We start from the raw sequence: 17,160 nt of genomic DNA on the forward strand, positions 1-17,160 counted from the left end.
CCAATGTCTTTTTCCCATCTTGATCTCAGGGGTTCCGTGGATCCATCTCCTGCCGCTATTAATTCTTGATACATTGCAGATATGAGGCCTTTCATCTCGGATCTAGAGTCTAAGAGTTTCTCAAATGGGGTAAGGTCTCTGTACAGTTTGTCTTTCCATTCTGCCTTCGTTAGGATCCCTTTCAGTTGGATGTACTGGAATGTGGATAGGGTTCCTATACCTAACGCCTCAGTCAGGTCTGGTAGAGTGATAAACGAGTCTTTCTTCTGCAGCTGTCCCACTCTCTCCATGCCCGCCTCATACCATGTTTGGAACCTACCCACGTTGGGTATATGATTGTGTATGCCGGGCGACCATAAGTGACTGAGCGGGGACGGCCAGGTGGTGATTTTGCGCATTTCTTTGCCTGTACGCCATATATTCCATATGGTGCTCAGAATGGGGTGGCCTTTGATTCTCCGTTGTACCCTTTTGTGTGGAGTCCATAGCCATTCCGATACCGTGGCCGGGGACAGATAGTGATTGTCCATTTGGATCCATTGGAGGTTTTTGTGATCTCTGAGATGTGGGATTAGGATGCGCAGCTGAGCAGCTTTATAGTAAGTTCTCAGGTCGGGGAGCCCGACCCCTCCCTTGTCCTTGGGGAGCGTTAATGTATTGTATGGGATTCTTGCTTTCTTCCCCTGCCATATGAATCTTAGCATAATCTTTTTGGCTTCAAAAAAGAACCCTTTTGGTACCTCAACTGGTAACATTTGGAAAGGGGTACAGGAAACGAGGAAGGCATACCATCTTGACTGCATTAATTCGGCCGAGCCAGGAGATCGTGAGTTTGTTCCATTTTTTAAGATCGGCTGCGAATCGCTGGAGGAGTGGAGGAAAATTGGCTTCAAATAGGTAATTCAGGGTTTTGGTGATCCGTATGCCCAGGTATTGCAGAGCAGCATGTTCCAGCTTAAGGCCTAACGGGAGAAACTTGGCATCATTCCCTTCTGCGGTTCTCTGGAGGGGGAACAAAATGGACTTGGTCCTATTTACTTTAAACCCAGAGAATTGGCCGTATTCCTCCATTAGTTTCAGGGCGTGAGGGATGGACTCTGAGGGGTTAGTTATGTGGAGGAGAATGTCATCTGCATAGAGTGCTACTTTGTTTTCTGTTGGCCCTAGCTGCATCCCCTCTATCAAAGGGTCAGCTCTCATCTTTTGTGACAGGGGTTCTAACGAAAGTGCAAATAGGATTGCAGAGAGGGGGCACCCCTGTCTAGTCCCACGTTTCAGTTCAAACCATCTGGAGTATTCTCCGTTTACAAATATCGATGCCTTGGGGGATGTGTTTATCGCTTGTATTCCCTTTCGAGTTCTTGGGCCTAATCCAACCTTCTGCAGGACTGCTCCTAGAAGCACTCCACTCTATCAAAGGCCTTCTCTGCATCTGTTGACAATAGGACAGGGTCGAAGGGGAGATTGTGGGCCGCGTGGATGAGGTGTAGTGTTTTGCGCATGGAGTCAGCTCCTTGTCTCCCCAGTATAAACCTGACCTGGTCCGGATGGATCAAATGGGGCGTTAGTGTTTCCAGTCTGGCAGCAAGTACCCTAGCGTAGATTTTGGCATCAAGATTAAGGAGGGAAATAGGGCGGTATGATCCACATTATTTAGGGTCTCTCCCATCCTTAGGGATCACTGTTATCAGTGCTTTTTTGAAGGAGTCTGGTGCCGCACCCGTCTCTATTATTTCGTTAAATAGTTCCATTAGGAAAGGTGTTAATTGCTTAGCAAATGTTTTATAGAAACCAGCAGTGTAACCATCCTCCCCCAGAGATTTTCCCAGTGTTAACCTTTTAATTGCATCTTGTATCTCCTGTTCAATAATTGGGGAGTCGAGGAGCTCGGTTTCTGCATACGTTATTGTGGGCATGGTGATCGGAGATAGATAAGAGTTTATATCTAACTGGCAGGGGTTATTTCAGAGGTGTATAGCTTCTCATAGAAATTGCCAAAGGATTCTGGGATGGTGCGGGAGGTATGGGCAGAGGGCGTGAAGTCCTCAATTATTTCATTTACCTTGCGTTCTGCTCTTTGTACTCTAAGTCTGGTGGCCAATAGAGTGTCGTCCTTGTCTCCTTTTTCATAACATTTCTGTTTTAGAAACTGCAATTTGCGTACTACTTGGTCGTGTTCCAACAACCATAGTTCTTCTCTTTTTTGTTGGGCTGTTTTCATTCTATCAGGGTCTACCTCAGGGTCTTTCCTTATCTCACCCTCTAATTGACATATTTCAGTCCGTAGCCTTTGTTCTATGATCTTCCGCTCCCTTTTCTTGGAGGACCCCTTTCGTAAAACACCTCTCCATGTGGCCTTCACAGCCTTCCAGATCATTTGTTTGGAAAGTTCCCCATCACTATTCATTTTAAAATATTCATCAATTTCGGTCTCCATGACGGTTTTGAAAACCGGATCTTTCCAGAGGGTCTCGTTACACCGCCACTTGCCTCCTATAACAGGTAGATCCGCCCAGTTGATATCTATTAGTACCATGTCGTGGTCTGACCAGGTTATCAGGATGATGTCTGAATGGTGTGTAGCGGTTGCAAGGTCGCTTGTGAGATATATGTAGTCAGTACGCGTAAATGTGTGGTGGGGGTTTGAATAGAAGGTGTATCCGCATTCGCTGGGGTGCATAATTCTCCACACATCCTTCATGTCATACAGTTCCATTATTTCAGCCAGTTCGGTGCGACCTCCCTTATATTGGTTTCTCGTTTCGGGTTTACCCGGTTTCCAGTCTTTATCTGGGTCAGCCCATTGGTTGAAATCTCCTCCCAGGATGATATGCCCTGTGGCTTCTAACATTATTTTAGGGATTGTTTTCTCAAGAAATGTGGTCTGTCCAGTGTTGGGTGTGTATATGGTGGCAATAGTTACTTGTACTTTTGGTATTTTTCCCGTTATCAGGAGAGTACGACCCCCCACATCGGACCATGTCTTATCCACTTCAAATTTGATTCCTTTCCTGAGTAGGTTTCCGACACCTCCTTTCCTGAGTGGGCCCGAACCCCAAAACTCCAGGCCTCCCCGCTTGGATCTACAAAAGTCCCTGAACACCAGTGACCTTTTGGTCGGTGAGTTCAAGCCTTTCACATTGATGGTCCCAACTCTGAGCGAGTCCCTCACTTTGAGTTCATCAGGTGGTGCCATTGTTGGGTGTCTTTGGGGAATTGCTCACTTCCAGCGGCCAGACAATTGTTCGATCGCTCAGTCCCACACTGTCGTTGCTATTGCGGATTCGCTCAGATGGTGCTACTACTTTTCCCAAGTTTCTCTTCTCCCTTCCCCCCCCCCTTCCTGAGTTGATGGCGTTCAAGTGAACCCAAGAACTGAAGATGTGCCATTTTCAGCACTTTGACGGCGTTCGGCTCGGACTTGGTGAAAATGTTCAGTCCAGTATCGTACCACCAGTGGGGACCGTTGCCTCACGGTCCCATTCGAGTATACCGTTGTGACATACAATTGAGCCCCCCTAGCCCGTCTCCACCCTCACCCTCAACATCATATATTTCAACAATAACAGTAAAAAGGAAATAAAGGTGTAACGATACGTGCGTTCTCCTGCCCTTTCTTCGGAAGCTCGTTCACCCCTTAATTCAGGGGGGGGGCTCTGCGGCCGGGTGCTGCCGTCCTGACGGCGACCATAATGCTCTGTACCAATGAATGACTCTCTTCCAACATTTCAATCGTGGATTTCAATCCGTTGGTTCGCAAGGTTCATGAGATTCTTCTTCATTTTCCATTTTCGGGTGTGTTGTTTGGGCGTCTATATTTTCTTGATCCTTTACTCTTCTTCTAAAGCCGTGGAGTTCCCATTGCATTCCAGCGTGTTCAGTCTCGCCTCTTTTGCCTCCTCTTGGGGTTGTTCCAAGAATGTCCGCAATGCAGTCCTTGATCTCTTCCTCAGACCGAAGGACTATCTTTGTGCTACCATGTTCAAATGTGAGGGAGAAAGGGTATACCCACCTTTCTCCAACATTGGATCTTTCATGGATTCACATGCTTAGAATATTTCCCGTCGACAGACTGGGAACCCTCGGTACACTTATAAAGCCGTTTCCCATAGGAAAACTTCTGACACTTTTGTGTCCTATCTACGTCGCTTTTGGGGCTGCCCACGCACGCCCCACTAGGACGTAGCGGTATAAATGCCCCGCCCCCGCGGCTCCCTTCAGATTTCAACCGTCTCCAAAGTAGTGGGAGCACCTCGTGTAGTCTACTATTTTGTCTAGGTTGTGCTGTTGGAGTTTTGTCCTGTTGTCAAGAAAAGCACTGTTCCGCCTGTGCGCTACGTGCGGGTTGAAGAAGGTGTACGAGGGGGACGGACATATGGATTTGCATATATTCTCTACACCCTCATCATTCGGCAGACAAGTGCGACATATTGTAAGGGCTTCTCCCAGAAGACTCTTAAAGATCGAAGTCGACGACTAGTGGCATGTTTAAACGATGGAGCGGGGCCATACCCGCCTTCGGAGGTAGGCTCCACACGCAGCGTGGCCTCAGCGTCAAAATCTTCAGGGGCCCCGCGCCACTCGACATGGTCGGAACCCCCGGTGAAGAAATCTCGACCGGCGGAGAAGGAATTATCGAGAAGCCATTCTAAGGAGTCTTCGTCGAAGAAAGCCTTGTCATCCTCATCTTCAACGAAGAAAGACAGAAAAGAAAAGTCGAAATCCTCCTCGGGCGATCATCATAGATCGACCTCAAGTCAAGAAGCGGAGAAGCGTAGGTCAAGTTCAGAAAAGGCGGGAACGCCTCAGGGACCTACACGACCACCACCGTCGTCAACGGCAGGGCAGTCGTCGACCACTTCTCTACCACTGACACAATTGGTCTCAACTGTTGTTGGGCCGCAGACGGCGACGGCGACGACGGGGCCAGCTTTAGCCTCGTGGACGGAGATCCCGCAAGAGGCCTGGCGACCAGAAGTATTCGACCCGGTTTTGCCGGAGACCCTACTGCAGCAAGAGGCCTTGTCGGTGTCCTCGGGAGATGAGGATGTGATAGTAGCTGGCCCTGCAGGCCTTGGGTTACGAGGGATTACCAGGCCTCTCTCCGGGAGCATTCTGGGGCCTACCCCTCTTCTCAATGCAGTCTCTCTTGTCGCTGGAGTTGTTATCCATGTTACAAACGTTGCTGAAGACACTGGAGGAGAGGCTACCTCAAGCAACTCCGGCCAGGTCGGCCATCGACGAACCTGGCCCGTCTCGTCGGCCACCTCCGTCAACCCCCACGGCAGTGCCAGCGGGTGGAGACCTCTCAGCTCCACGCCACGAGGAAGGAGAACTGATAGATTCGGACTCGGACAGGAGAACCTTATCGGATGTCTCACTTTCCCCCTCCAGGATCCAACCTGGGAGTCTGAGGTAGAATTAGAAACCCCGAGAAGCCCAGCTCAGCCGTCTCCCTCGGACGACATTGGGTCATTTCACGCCATAATGGCCAAAGCGTGTACAGAATTCGGGTTGGCCCAGGAAGAGGAGAAAAAGGACTGCTTTCCTGTTCGACCACATGGGAAAGAGAAGAAGGCCAGTGTTTTCGGTACCCATCCTGTATCATGTGTGGCAGGAGGGGTTACAGACCATGTGTCACCCTTTCTCGGAACCGGCAATAAAAGGTCGCCTGGAGAAAAAATGTAAGGCCCCAGAAGCTACCCCCAAGTGTCTGTCCTCCCAATCAACCCCTGACTCGGTGGTGTCGGCGGCGGCGGCGAGAAAGGCGAGGGCCCAGCACAAGTGCACGACCCCCCCCGGAAAATGAGGCCAGAAGACAGGATGCCTTTGGCAAAAAAGTGCTGTCGGTAGGAGCAACCACAGTGAAAGCGGCCAACTCTCTGGCTATAGTAGCCAGATATGACAGAGAGATGTGACACCGACTGGCACTTATGCTAAAGCATCTTCCAGAAGAACATCGGAAGGCGGCGATGTTACTCGTCCGGGAAGGTGAAGAGGCTTCCAATCATGCTATTAACATCGCTGTGGACCTCGCAGAATCAGGGTTTAAACAAGTGAACAACGGGGTGGTTCTACGGAGACAAGCATGGGTTAAATACACCAACTTTAGACCAGAGGTGCAATACAAGGTGCTGGATATGCCCTTTGAGGGAGACCTTCTGTTCGGCGAGAAGGTGGACGAGGCCCTGAAGGGTATGAAGGAGGACTCTGACACGGCGCGTTCCTTGGGTGCCCTCCAAAGTGGTCGGAGTTTCAGATCTTTTCGTCCCTTTAGGGGAGCATCGGGAAACTCCAGATTCTCGGCATCGAGAGACAGATCCTTCAGTAGGCTGGCGTACCCCTCCCAGGGATACAGACGGGATTCTCAAGTGGCAAAACGACGCCGGGACTACCAGACCTCCAGGAAGAGAACAGGTTACTCGTCGACGAAGGATAAGCAGGCCAAGGACCAGCAATTATGGGCATCGGAATGTTCTGGGAGGCAGAGTATCGTGCTACATCGATGAATGGGAGCAAATAACAACGGATCAGTGGGTGTTGGACACAGTAAGATACGGACATTCCCTGCAATTCAAAAGCAACCCTCCGCACATTCCACCGGCGTTTGTAGCTCAACCCCATCTGAACGTGTTGCAGCAGGAAGTAGCACTTATGCTATAAAAAGGTGCTATAGAATTGGTTCCGTCGTCACAGAAGGGTCAAGGGGTTTATTCCCGATACTTTGTGGTGAAAAAAATAAACAGAAAGTGGCGTCCCATTCTAGACCTGCGCGATCTCAACCAGACATTGAAAAGCCTAAAATTCATGCTCCAGGAAGTGATCCGGTCAGTTCAGGAAGGGGACTTTCTGGTGTCTCTGGACCTGCAGGACGCGTACTTCCACATTCCAATGTGTTGGCGACACAGAAAGTTCCTAAGGTTTGTGGTAGGACGGACTCGCTACCAGTTCACAGTACTTCCTTTTGGGCTAAAAACCTCTCCCAGAACGTTCACGAAATGTTTGGCCCCGGTGGCGGCCTGGCTGAGAAGGCAAGGGGGTTGACTGGTTGGTGAGGGTGTCATCCCCTATGTCGACTCACACAAGTTTGCAGGCTACCATGCAACTCTTACAACAGCTGGGGTTTGCGGAAAACTTCGAGAAATCTTCGTTGACGCAGTCGAGAAGCTTGGTATTCCTGGGCACGCAATTCGAGACTCGGTCAGGGTTAGTGAAGCCATCCCTCGACAGAATCACCAAACTCAATCGATTGGCAGGTCGGCTGAGAATCAATACCAGACGATCAGTGAGAAAATATGTGTCGATTCTGGGCGGTATGGCGTCCTGCATTCCTCTCATCAAAAGATACAAATGCTGGAGAAATGGAGTTACAGGTAAGAAACTATTCCCATGTCTCGTGCCCTGCTCCTTGAGCCATTTCGTCAAGGCATTGCAGAGGCGCCTCAGCGCCAGCGTGAGCGACGATAGGTCCTGGAAGATAGTAATTTGGGCACCCCCCATTGTGAGCGAGCCTCTGGATCTGGCCTTCGCCAGGATCCTGTTTCTGTCCTGCTATCGGTGGAATCTTGCGAGGACTGAATGCGGGCCACCGAGTGGCCCACCTGCCCTGTGGATACGCTCAGTTTTGGCCTCGTCTATCTCTTCATCTGCCATTAAAATGTTTATGATGTTATGTATCGTGGTTTTGAGTGAGTCTTCGGTTTCTCCCTCGGACTCCGGAATTCCGGAAAATCAGAGGTTATTCCTTCTTTCTCTGTTTTCCAAATCGTCCATTTTCAGGCGTATCTCCTCCTTTCTTTTTTCGATTTGTTACGTATCCTCGTGTCCATTTGGGCTTCCAGGGTATCAATCGAGGCCTGATTGTTCTCGACACCTAATCTCTCTTCAAAATTGTCCATTCTCTGGGTGATCCTGTCGATCTTACCACCTAGGCTGGCTCCCATGGTCTTTATCTCACATAGCAATGCAGCAATGTCCCCTTTGGTGGCGGCGGCCCCCGCTTCCGTGGAACCTGTTAACATTGTTGCTTTCTTTTCAGGGCCCTTGTGAGGATGGGGCGTAGGCGTATTTGGCAAGCCTACTTTTTGCGTTCATAGAATGGTTCCTGGGTTTGAGGAGGCACACGCCCCTAAATCGGGTGCCTTACCCTCTTTGTGGCATTCTGGGATGGTGCGGGAGGTATGGGCAGAGGGCGTGAAGTCCTCAATTATTTCATTTACCTTGCGTTCTGCTCTTTGTACTCTAAGTCTGGTGGCCAATAGAGTGTCGTCCTTGTCTCCTTTTTCATAACATGCGTGGATCGGTGGCAACAGGGCAGATACAAGCGTTCAGATCGTTGTGCAGCTAGTGAAGGGACTGGAGAGGCACCTGAGGGATGCAATAGGCGATCCACAGAGCAGGAGGGCATATCTTCCGGGGGGTTCGTCTGAGGATGCTTCTCACAGGGGGCGGGCATACGGAATCGCAGTCCCATGCACAGTCTATTTATGATTTGGTTTTCACTGGTTTGTGGTGCTCATGAGTTGTTGTAAGTAACCGGAGGTCCGGGCTACCATCGACAATGGAGGCTATCTGGTTGCTGGGGTGAGCCGCAATGCTCCGGGATGCTTGTGGGAGGGCCGGGGTGGCCTTGCGCAGTGCAGAAGTATAGTCTTTCGGGGAACACCCCTTATTGCCTCTGAATTGGAGCAAGCAGTACTTATTTCCTCCTAGTGGGATCCTTTTGGCACTCCCAGACCTGGGGCACTGCTCTTTTTTTCTGAGGCAGTCCACTTCATTTATAATTTGCAGGGTCAGTACAGTGCGTTGTGCTGCCGGAGCGGTGCCGGGTGGTAGGTTTCCTTGGGAGAGTGCCGTGCACAAGTCTGGTGCTTTCCAAAATGTATGCAGGACTCACGGTGTTCAGGACTCTTGTGCCCCTGCGGAGTGCGTTCGTTGGAGGAGAGCGGGTATGTAGCGCGCCCTTGACTTGGGCGTTCGGGGCCACATTCACGTTGCTGCTCCGGCAGGCAGCCGCAGCCGCGCCCGGCGCAGACAGGCACCCAGGGCACATCCACAGGGGTTAGAGCGCCCGCGCTGCGCTGCCCCGGATGGAGGACCGCCGTGGGCACGACACGGCCAGAGGCCGGGGACAGAGCCCGTATGATGGGGCGACGCCTCGGGGACCTCGGCGGAGCTCGAGGGGAGGGCTCCTCCGGGGGGGCTCACCAGGCCGACGCCGCCAGGTCCCCCGCCCCTCAGGTGTGTCGCTTTTCGGGCCGCAGCAGAATATCCCCAGGGGGCATGTAGGGGGGGCGGGATGCCGCAAACTCACTCAGGGGCTCTCTGGCAGCGGGAGTTCATCCGCGGCCTCTCAGTGAAGAGCTGTGTAGGTCCTGCACTCCTTGGGCTTTCTTTGTCCTCATGGGCGGGAGACTTCGGCTGCAGGTTTCTCCTGGTATACGTGTCCGATTTTAGTCAGGTTTTCTGTGGGTTGGTGGGGGGTCTTCCAACGTCTGCTCCACCGCTATAAATCCAGGGGGGGGGGCGTAATGTGGGGGCTCAACTCACATTACGGACCTATGAGGGGAGAGCTCACACGGGAAGGTTGCTCATCCGTGCACCCCCTGGTGGCCAGCCTGACTATTTCCTTTTAACTGTGGTTTGAGGTATGATTGTCTCATCGTTCAGTCTCGTTCGACTATTTTTGCTCTTTTATTTAGTTCCTATTGTTTCCATTCGCATGATGCTGTTCATCCCCATTTGATACTTGCCTAGTGTCCCTTTTCCTCACAGCTACTCGGGGTCTCCTGGGCCACCTTCTAGCACTTCCACCTGCATCCTCTCCATAGGCCTGTTTTTTAGTCTGTGTGGTGGGTTGAGGAGGAAGGTCTACCACCTTGCAGGAGTCACAAAGAACGTCAGGTCATGATATCTGGTATGTGGGTCCCTCTCATACTTGGGCCCCACTGGCTCTGCCTTCCTCCTCTTGGTTTCCCTTTTAGTTGCTGTCACTTCTTGCTTAGCCATTGTCGGATAACCCATAGGAACCTCATCTTTCACCACCTCCTTTTCCTTCCACTAACTGATGGTGCTTTTTCCATCCCTCTTCTAGCTCTCCTCCTCGCTCCTTCTTTTCTCCTCCTTTTGTCCTGATTTGTCTGCCTCCCTTCATCGTGATCTATCCCTCGTAACATGCCTTTTTCTTTTTGTTTGCATCTCCTTTTTCCAACCTCCTGCTCTTCTTCACTCAGCTCTGCATACTGTCTCCAACGTCTCACACCTACTTTATACCCCTTTGTATGCCTGAAGTCACTGGTTAATGGGTTGATGTGCTTGTTAGGTAAGTGTTATTATTGGTTTGCAGTGATCAGCCCCGCCAGAGCACTGGGGTAGCTAATGGATTCGAAAGAGGTAATGAGTGACTTGCGGCTTCGCAGGTAGAGGATCTAAACTCTGGATCATAGTCTTGAAATCAGGCCACCCAGTCATTGCAAACACCCAATTCTGTCAAAGGTCTCTTCATATCCAGCGTATTTCCCTCTCAAGCGTGTCTGGCATCCACACTGCTAGCCTCATCAACTCCGACCACTTTGTAACCTGGTCTTTCATTCTTGCATCTTTCATCTACTGTAATTGCATCCTTCATCTACTGTAATTGTAACGCCGACCATTTGGTAACCTGGTCATCACAATTCATCTTCTGTACTGCAACTGCAACAAATGTTCTAAGCGCCCAGATATCCTAGGGTTAGGTTGCGCTATACAAATAATAAATTTAACTAAACTAAACTGTGTCAGTGTGTTCAGTGTAAGCAGCGGTTCATGGTGCATTTCATGGGCCGCCAGTACTTCTGTTATTCCCGGTTTCGTACTCAAAGGCAGCAGTCTCAATCTATGTTCGCACAAAACTGAGAGTCCTTTGGTGAATGCTGTACTTCTTCCTGGGGTGTACTATTAGCTCCTTATTTAGAAGCTGGTAATCGAGGCCATGGGGGATATGCCGTGTACCACCTCCATGATTGATATCACATGGTGGATGGCCCTCAAGAGTCCTTCTATTCCCTTTCCCTAACCTCGAATATGGAACTTTATCTTGCAACAACCGATTAAAACCTGCTTACAGGTGTTTGCCCGCTCTGGACAGGTGTGCTCTTGGCTGTGCGAAATCACTGTACGCCAACGTCACTTTAAAAAAGTCACATGCAAGCTATTGACAAATCAGCTTATTTTTCAACTATGATTGCTCTGTAAAATGTGGTATATAATTCTGGTGGCAGACTTGCGTACAGTGTTCAGGTAATTTGGTACTTTGTGGCTATCACAGTTCTTCTTTGCTTCCTTTTAAAAGGAGCCCTCCATGATATAGTTTGGCTTCCGAGTGGAACTAGACGATAACCCAATCTTCTGCGATCCGCATTGGCCTCTTCAAAACAACAGGTTGTTAATCCAGATGGCTTGCTTTGCCCACAAAGCCATTTGCACTGGCATGCCACGTTACCTGGCCCAGAAGCTAGAGCACCAGGGTGCTGAGATTGGAAACTCGCAGGTTTAAAAAAAATGCATCAGCGTTGCTTTACTGGCATGGCTATGCATACTTAGAACTCTTAGATTTGGCTCATATCTGGAAACATCCCTTTTTGTCTGTACTCTTCAGCAAAGGTCTTTAGGCATGTTTGTGCACCACTGTAGTTTGGCAGTGGGATCTATGTTATTGTTTAGGCCTATATTTATTGTCTGCTGGTTTATATTTATTTTGGATTTATTTCTTTTAAAACTGTTTTCATTCTGGCTGTAGATTTGTTTGAGTTATAAACGTTGTCATTTTGCATTTATTGGGTTATGCAATCTCTATTATCGGATTGTTTAATTTTACAATTATGCTGAAGTGACTACCTGGGCCTATGAGGCCCTATAGAAAAGTATTAAAAGAATAAAAATAAAGGAATCCCTTACTATTTGGCGGTGTTTCAAAACCATAGAAAGTACAACAAAGTTGTGATCTGGAAATGTTATGTTGTTATGTTATGTTAGTTTGTTTGTATCGCACCAAAGCCCGTAGACATCCAGGCGCCGAGAGACAGGAGTATGAGGCTCAAGCTACTAAAAGAATCAATCCTACTGGTTGAAAAGCACTGTTTTTAGCTGCTTTCTTAATTTAATATGATTTTCGGTTTTCTTACAAATAGTGGCAAAGCTTTACAGGCTCTAGTCCCCTGAATGTGAAAGGCCCGACCAAGGCCCCTGGCACTTTTAACCTGGTGCTGATTCAAGAAGAAGCTCTCGGCAGATCTCAAGTTTCTTTGGGGATGATATATGCTTACTCAAGCTTTCAGCTACACTGGAGCATTCCCAAAAATACATTTATGGCAAATCATTAACAGCTTAAATTGTATACGATCTGCCACTGGTAACCAGTGTAGTCTTTTCCTTGCTGCAGTAGTTGGTTCAGACCGTTTCATCTGAAAGATTATGCGTGTAGCGGAGTTCTGAATTTTTTGCAGCTCTTGAACATCTGACCTGTTTTCACCTCCCAACAGTAATACACACCCGGGAGAATCCCTGCCCTCACCAGTTTGGTTCGATTTTCTATCGAAATCAAAGGCGCAACCTGTTGAAGCACCTTGAGGTGATAGTTCGTGTTTTTTGTGATGGCAGCTACATGGGCATTGCAGTCTAAACTTTCTTCCATGTAATTGCATAGAGTCTTAACTTTAGGCACAACCTTTATTTGACTGCCATCAATGATAAAATTGGAGTACTTCTGACTAGGACCGACACTTGTGAGTCTTGGGCCAAGCAACATAAGCTCTGTCTTCGCTGTGTTCAAACACAACCAATTGGTTGACATCTATCCTTTGATGGTCAAGTAGGTTGTATCCAACAACAACTGATCCTTTTCGTAGTCCCCAGTGACTTCCAGGACCAGTTAGAAATCATCTGCATAGTTGCAGAAGAAAATATCCATTAATTTCAAATCATTACACAATGGTAAGATGTAAATGTTAAATAACAAGGGGGAGAGGCAGGACCCCTGTGGCACTCCACATGCGATGGTTTCTACCTCAGAAGCATTGTCACTCCAATAAACTTGCTAGAGGCAGCCCTCCAAGAAGGATTTGAGCCATGTAATTCCCTCTTTCGAGAGTCCTCCAACAATAGCCATACGGTCGAGCAGAATTTTATGGTCTAGCAAGTCAAAGGCTGCTGATAGATCTAATAACATCAGCAGACCCGACTTGCCATATTCCAGTTTTGAGAGCATGTGTGTCTGGAGGTCAAGAAGAGCACTCTCTGTGCCATGGATGCTCCTAAAACCAGACTGTTTTTCGTGTAGAATGCCAGCAGTATAGACATGGAATTGGAGCTGCACCGTGGCCACTTTATCAATGAGTTTAAGTAAAAATAAAGTGTTAGTAATAGGTTTGAGATTGGCGGCGTCTAAAGGGTCCAATCCTGCTTTTTTTAATAGTGGGGTCACTGCTACGTTCTTAATAGATTGGGGGATAAAACCCGTTTGGAAAGAGGAGTTCACATATCTACACAGGAAAGGAACCAATAGTTCTTTATGTTCCAGTATGATTTTGGATGGGAGCAGTTCTCCAGGACAGTTGGTAGGATGCATGGTTTGATGTATGTCATGCATCTCTGCGATATTCAGTTCTTTGAACCTAAAACCAATACCTTGATCTTGCTGGGGATGGATTTCAGATACTGAATTAGACAAATCCAGGCAGGAATTTGTGCTAACTTCCTTAGTAGTGCTCTGATTATGGGAGGGGGTAATTTTTGGAGGCGATGTTAAGAGTTCCTCACTTATTTTATGTTGCGCTTTCCACAGTTTATCCGCAAGGGCTTTCTGCACTTTATTCCAGTCATCACTGGTGGGTTTAATGGGTGGAATGGAAACAACAGGTTTTTCCAATGTTCTAAAAAGGCGAAAGTTATTTTGTCTGGTTCCCGGCTGAATTAATCTGGTCATTATAAAATGCCTTGTTAGCTTCAATAATAGTGTTTTTATACGTCCTCTCTAACATTCTCCACGCCAGCAGTTTCTTTTCAGAATTATCTTTACGCCACTTACGTTCCGCCTGCCTTTTATTAGTTCGAAGTTCCGCTAAGACTGTAGAGAACCATTTGTGTCGATTTAGGTAAATCTGTAACTGATTTATCCTTAAGTGGGAAATGTTGATCTAGCATGTCTATGATTTCCTTATTATAACTGTTAATAAGAGTCTCTGGTCCATCAGAGTCATCTGTTAGCGTCATCAATTTTTGTATGTAAGTGGTCAGAAAAGGGGCAGTTATGCCCTTATAAATTTGGGTATTAACTAAGTGCGCAGGTTCATGTATCCTACCTACTTTACCTGGGCGCTTCAATAAGCATGAAACAAACAAATGATTAGACCAAATACATGGAGTGGTACTAATATTCTCAATGAAGAGGTTCCCACTCCCAATCCATTCAAGAATGTGACCCTTATTATATGTGGGTTCGGTGTTGTAAATCGTAATATGATGGGTCTTCAACTTCATTTCTAGGTCAAGTGCTTTTTTGTCATGTTTATCATTTTTCCAACTGTTGAAATGTCCCGGAATAACTAAAGCCGAGTTAGCTGTTAGCATAGGGGAAACAATGTTGGTTATGTCGTCATTGAAACTATCTAATTCACCAGGCGGCCGATATAAAAGTACCAGATTGGTACAGTGGTTAAAGTTGGAAATAAGTTTGTATTTTGGATTTATTTTATTTGTATAGCGCGCCAGGCCACAAGGCATACGGGCGCATCACTTAGTTACAGAGATGTATACAGGCGGATGAAGTGAGCACAATCATGGGATTAGGGACAATAAACATGAAATGCAAATTATACAAGAAGTACAGTAAATATAAACATTGCAACATGAGAAAATATACAAATAGTACAAATTAAAAAAATTACAAATTAAACAAAGTGTAGAAAACAGCTATAGTATATGTACAAATTACAGTAATGGAGATATCAGGAGGGTTGTTAGCAACATTTGTGACTCAAGGCCAGGAGCACAATCATGGCAAGTCTTGGGTAGCCAGCCAGATTTTAACTTTGCGCTTGACGGCCGGGAAGGTAGGTTCAGCTCTGAGCGGATTGGGTAGCGCGTTCCATAATTTTGAGGCTAGGACGGGGAAACTTCGACCACTAGATCTCTGGAGGTTGAAACGCGGGATAGCGAGGCAGCTGGTTTGAGCACTTCTGAGTCTTCTCGCAGAGGTGTGTGGTGTAAATCTACTAGCTAGGTAGCTAGGGGTTTGGTTGGCGAGCCTTTTGTGAGTAAGCGCAAGTGCTTTCAGAGTGATTCTTTGGGAGACTGAGAGCCAGCGAAGGCTCCTACTGGTGTCAGAAATATGGAGGTTCCTCGGTAAGTTGAGAGCTGCTCTAATGGCATTATTTAGGATGATTTGTAACTTTTTGATGTTACCTTGGTTGGTGCCCAGGTAGAGGGCATTACAATAATCAATTTTGGAGAGAACCAAAGTCCTGGCTAGTGTAGTTTAGTTGGCTGGTGATAGGAAAGGACGGCAAGCTGTGATGAGCTTGCACGTGTATGAGGCAGCTGATGATACTGCATTGGTTTGCCTAGCTAATGAGAGAGTGGAGTCGATGTAAATGCTGAGCGTTTTAGTATCTTTAGCCACTTTAATAGTGTTACCGTCAATGGTGAAAGATTTAAACAGTACGTCTAGTTTGCTGAGTCTTTGGTGGGATCCAAGGATAAGAAGCTCAGTCTTTTCATCATTCAAGCAGAGTTCATGCTGGGCCATGCAGGCTTGGATGACTTGGTAAATGGCTTTGATGGCTAGCGAGCCGGCTTTGTAGTCGCCTGTGATGGTGATGAGTATCTGGGTGTCATCGGCGTAGTTAGTATAAGTGACACCCAGATAATCCAAAATGTCGAAAAGGGGTTTTGTAAACACATTGTAGAGTGTCGGGGACACGCAAGATCCTTGGGGGACTCCACAAGTGACTGGTGAGGGCTCAGCGGTAGCGGTAGGGGAAAAAACCCTCATAGACCTATTAGCGAGGAAGGAAGTAATCCAGGCTGTTGCTTTGTCCGAGAAGTGGGCTGCGGTTTTGAGGTGGCGGCATAGGATTTGGTGATTTACTAAATCAAACACCCAGAGCCGAATAAAGAGTTTGAGTGTGGTGATAAAAGGCGCTAGGTTGTGCGCAGCAGCCTCTTTGATGATGGGGGGCGGGGCAAGAGTCGCCTTGACAATTGGAAGGTTTGAGGTTTTTGATAATATGTTCAACTTCGGTGATGGAGATGGGAGCGAAGCTGAATGGCTTCACAGGTTCGATGTTGGCTTTAGTGATAACCTGGGGTGTTTTGTGGTACAGGCTGTCCTGCAAACACATTTTTTTGTCATTGATTTTAGTTTGGAGGGTTGCAATTTTTCCCAGGAGGGCCTGTATAATGTCACTTCCCACACATTCAATTTTGACTTCATAAAAACCAAGATTTCTTTGCATATAATAGCGACCCCACCACCCATAGTTCGCTTGCAATGTTTACAGAAGAAGGCATAGCCTGGTGGTGTCACCTGCTATATGGTGGGGCCATGGGCCTCTGTGAGCCAGGTTGCGGTAAGACAGATAATGTCCACCTTATGTTCCATGATATAATCATGGCCGTCAAGCGTGTGTTTAACTAATGAATGTGTGTTCAAAAGTACTAGTGAGAAATCTATCAGCAGGGTCTCTCCCCCCCACCCCCTCTGATTTACGTTTCCCCACTGCTAGGGTGTTTAGTGGGCCTAGTATGCTTATTACTTATCTTTACACCAGCATCTTTATGAATGTTGTGACTTATATGGGTGGCTCCTTGAAGAATGAAATCCTTGAAGGGTTTACCAATTTTATGTATATGTGTATCCGGAGTATCCAAATGCTTGTTCATTTTACCCATGTCTTGGGGAGGGCTGCCAGGGGTCATATCTGAACAGGATATGGGAGCACATCTGCTCGTCCGTGCACGGACCCGCACATGTTAGTACATTTTCTCCTTTAAGGAATGTAGATGTTTAAGCATTCAAATAGTTGCTGGAAGTACACAAATATATATACATGTTTTACCATGTACGGAACTGTGAATTGTTTATATGTTTGAACATTTTAAATCATGATGATAAATGTTTCTTTT

At 47.5% G+C, this 17,160-nt stretch overlaps 1 protein-coding gene across 2 annotated transcripts in view; it reads left to right on the forward strand.

Moving 5' to 3' along the window:
* Positions 1 to 17,160, forward strand: part of CCDC125 (coiled-coil domain containing 125) — a 1,024,365-nt gene that overhangs the window by 564,551 nt on the left and 442,654 nt on the right. The gene's annotated exons all lie outside the window — the stretch shown is intronic.

The sequence above is a fragment of the Ambystoma mexicanum genome, chromosome 6p (genome assembly GCF_040938575.1).
Source record: "Ambystoma mexicanum isolate Mex_15411 chromosome 6p, UKY_AmexF1_1, whole genome shotgun sequence".
Taxonomy (NCBI): Eukaryota; Metazoa; Chordata; class Amphibia; order Caudata; family Ambystomatidae; genus Ambystoma; species Ambystoma mexicanum.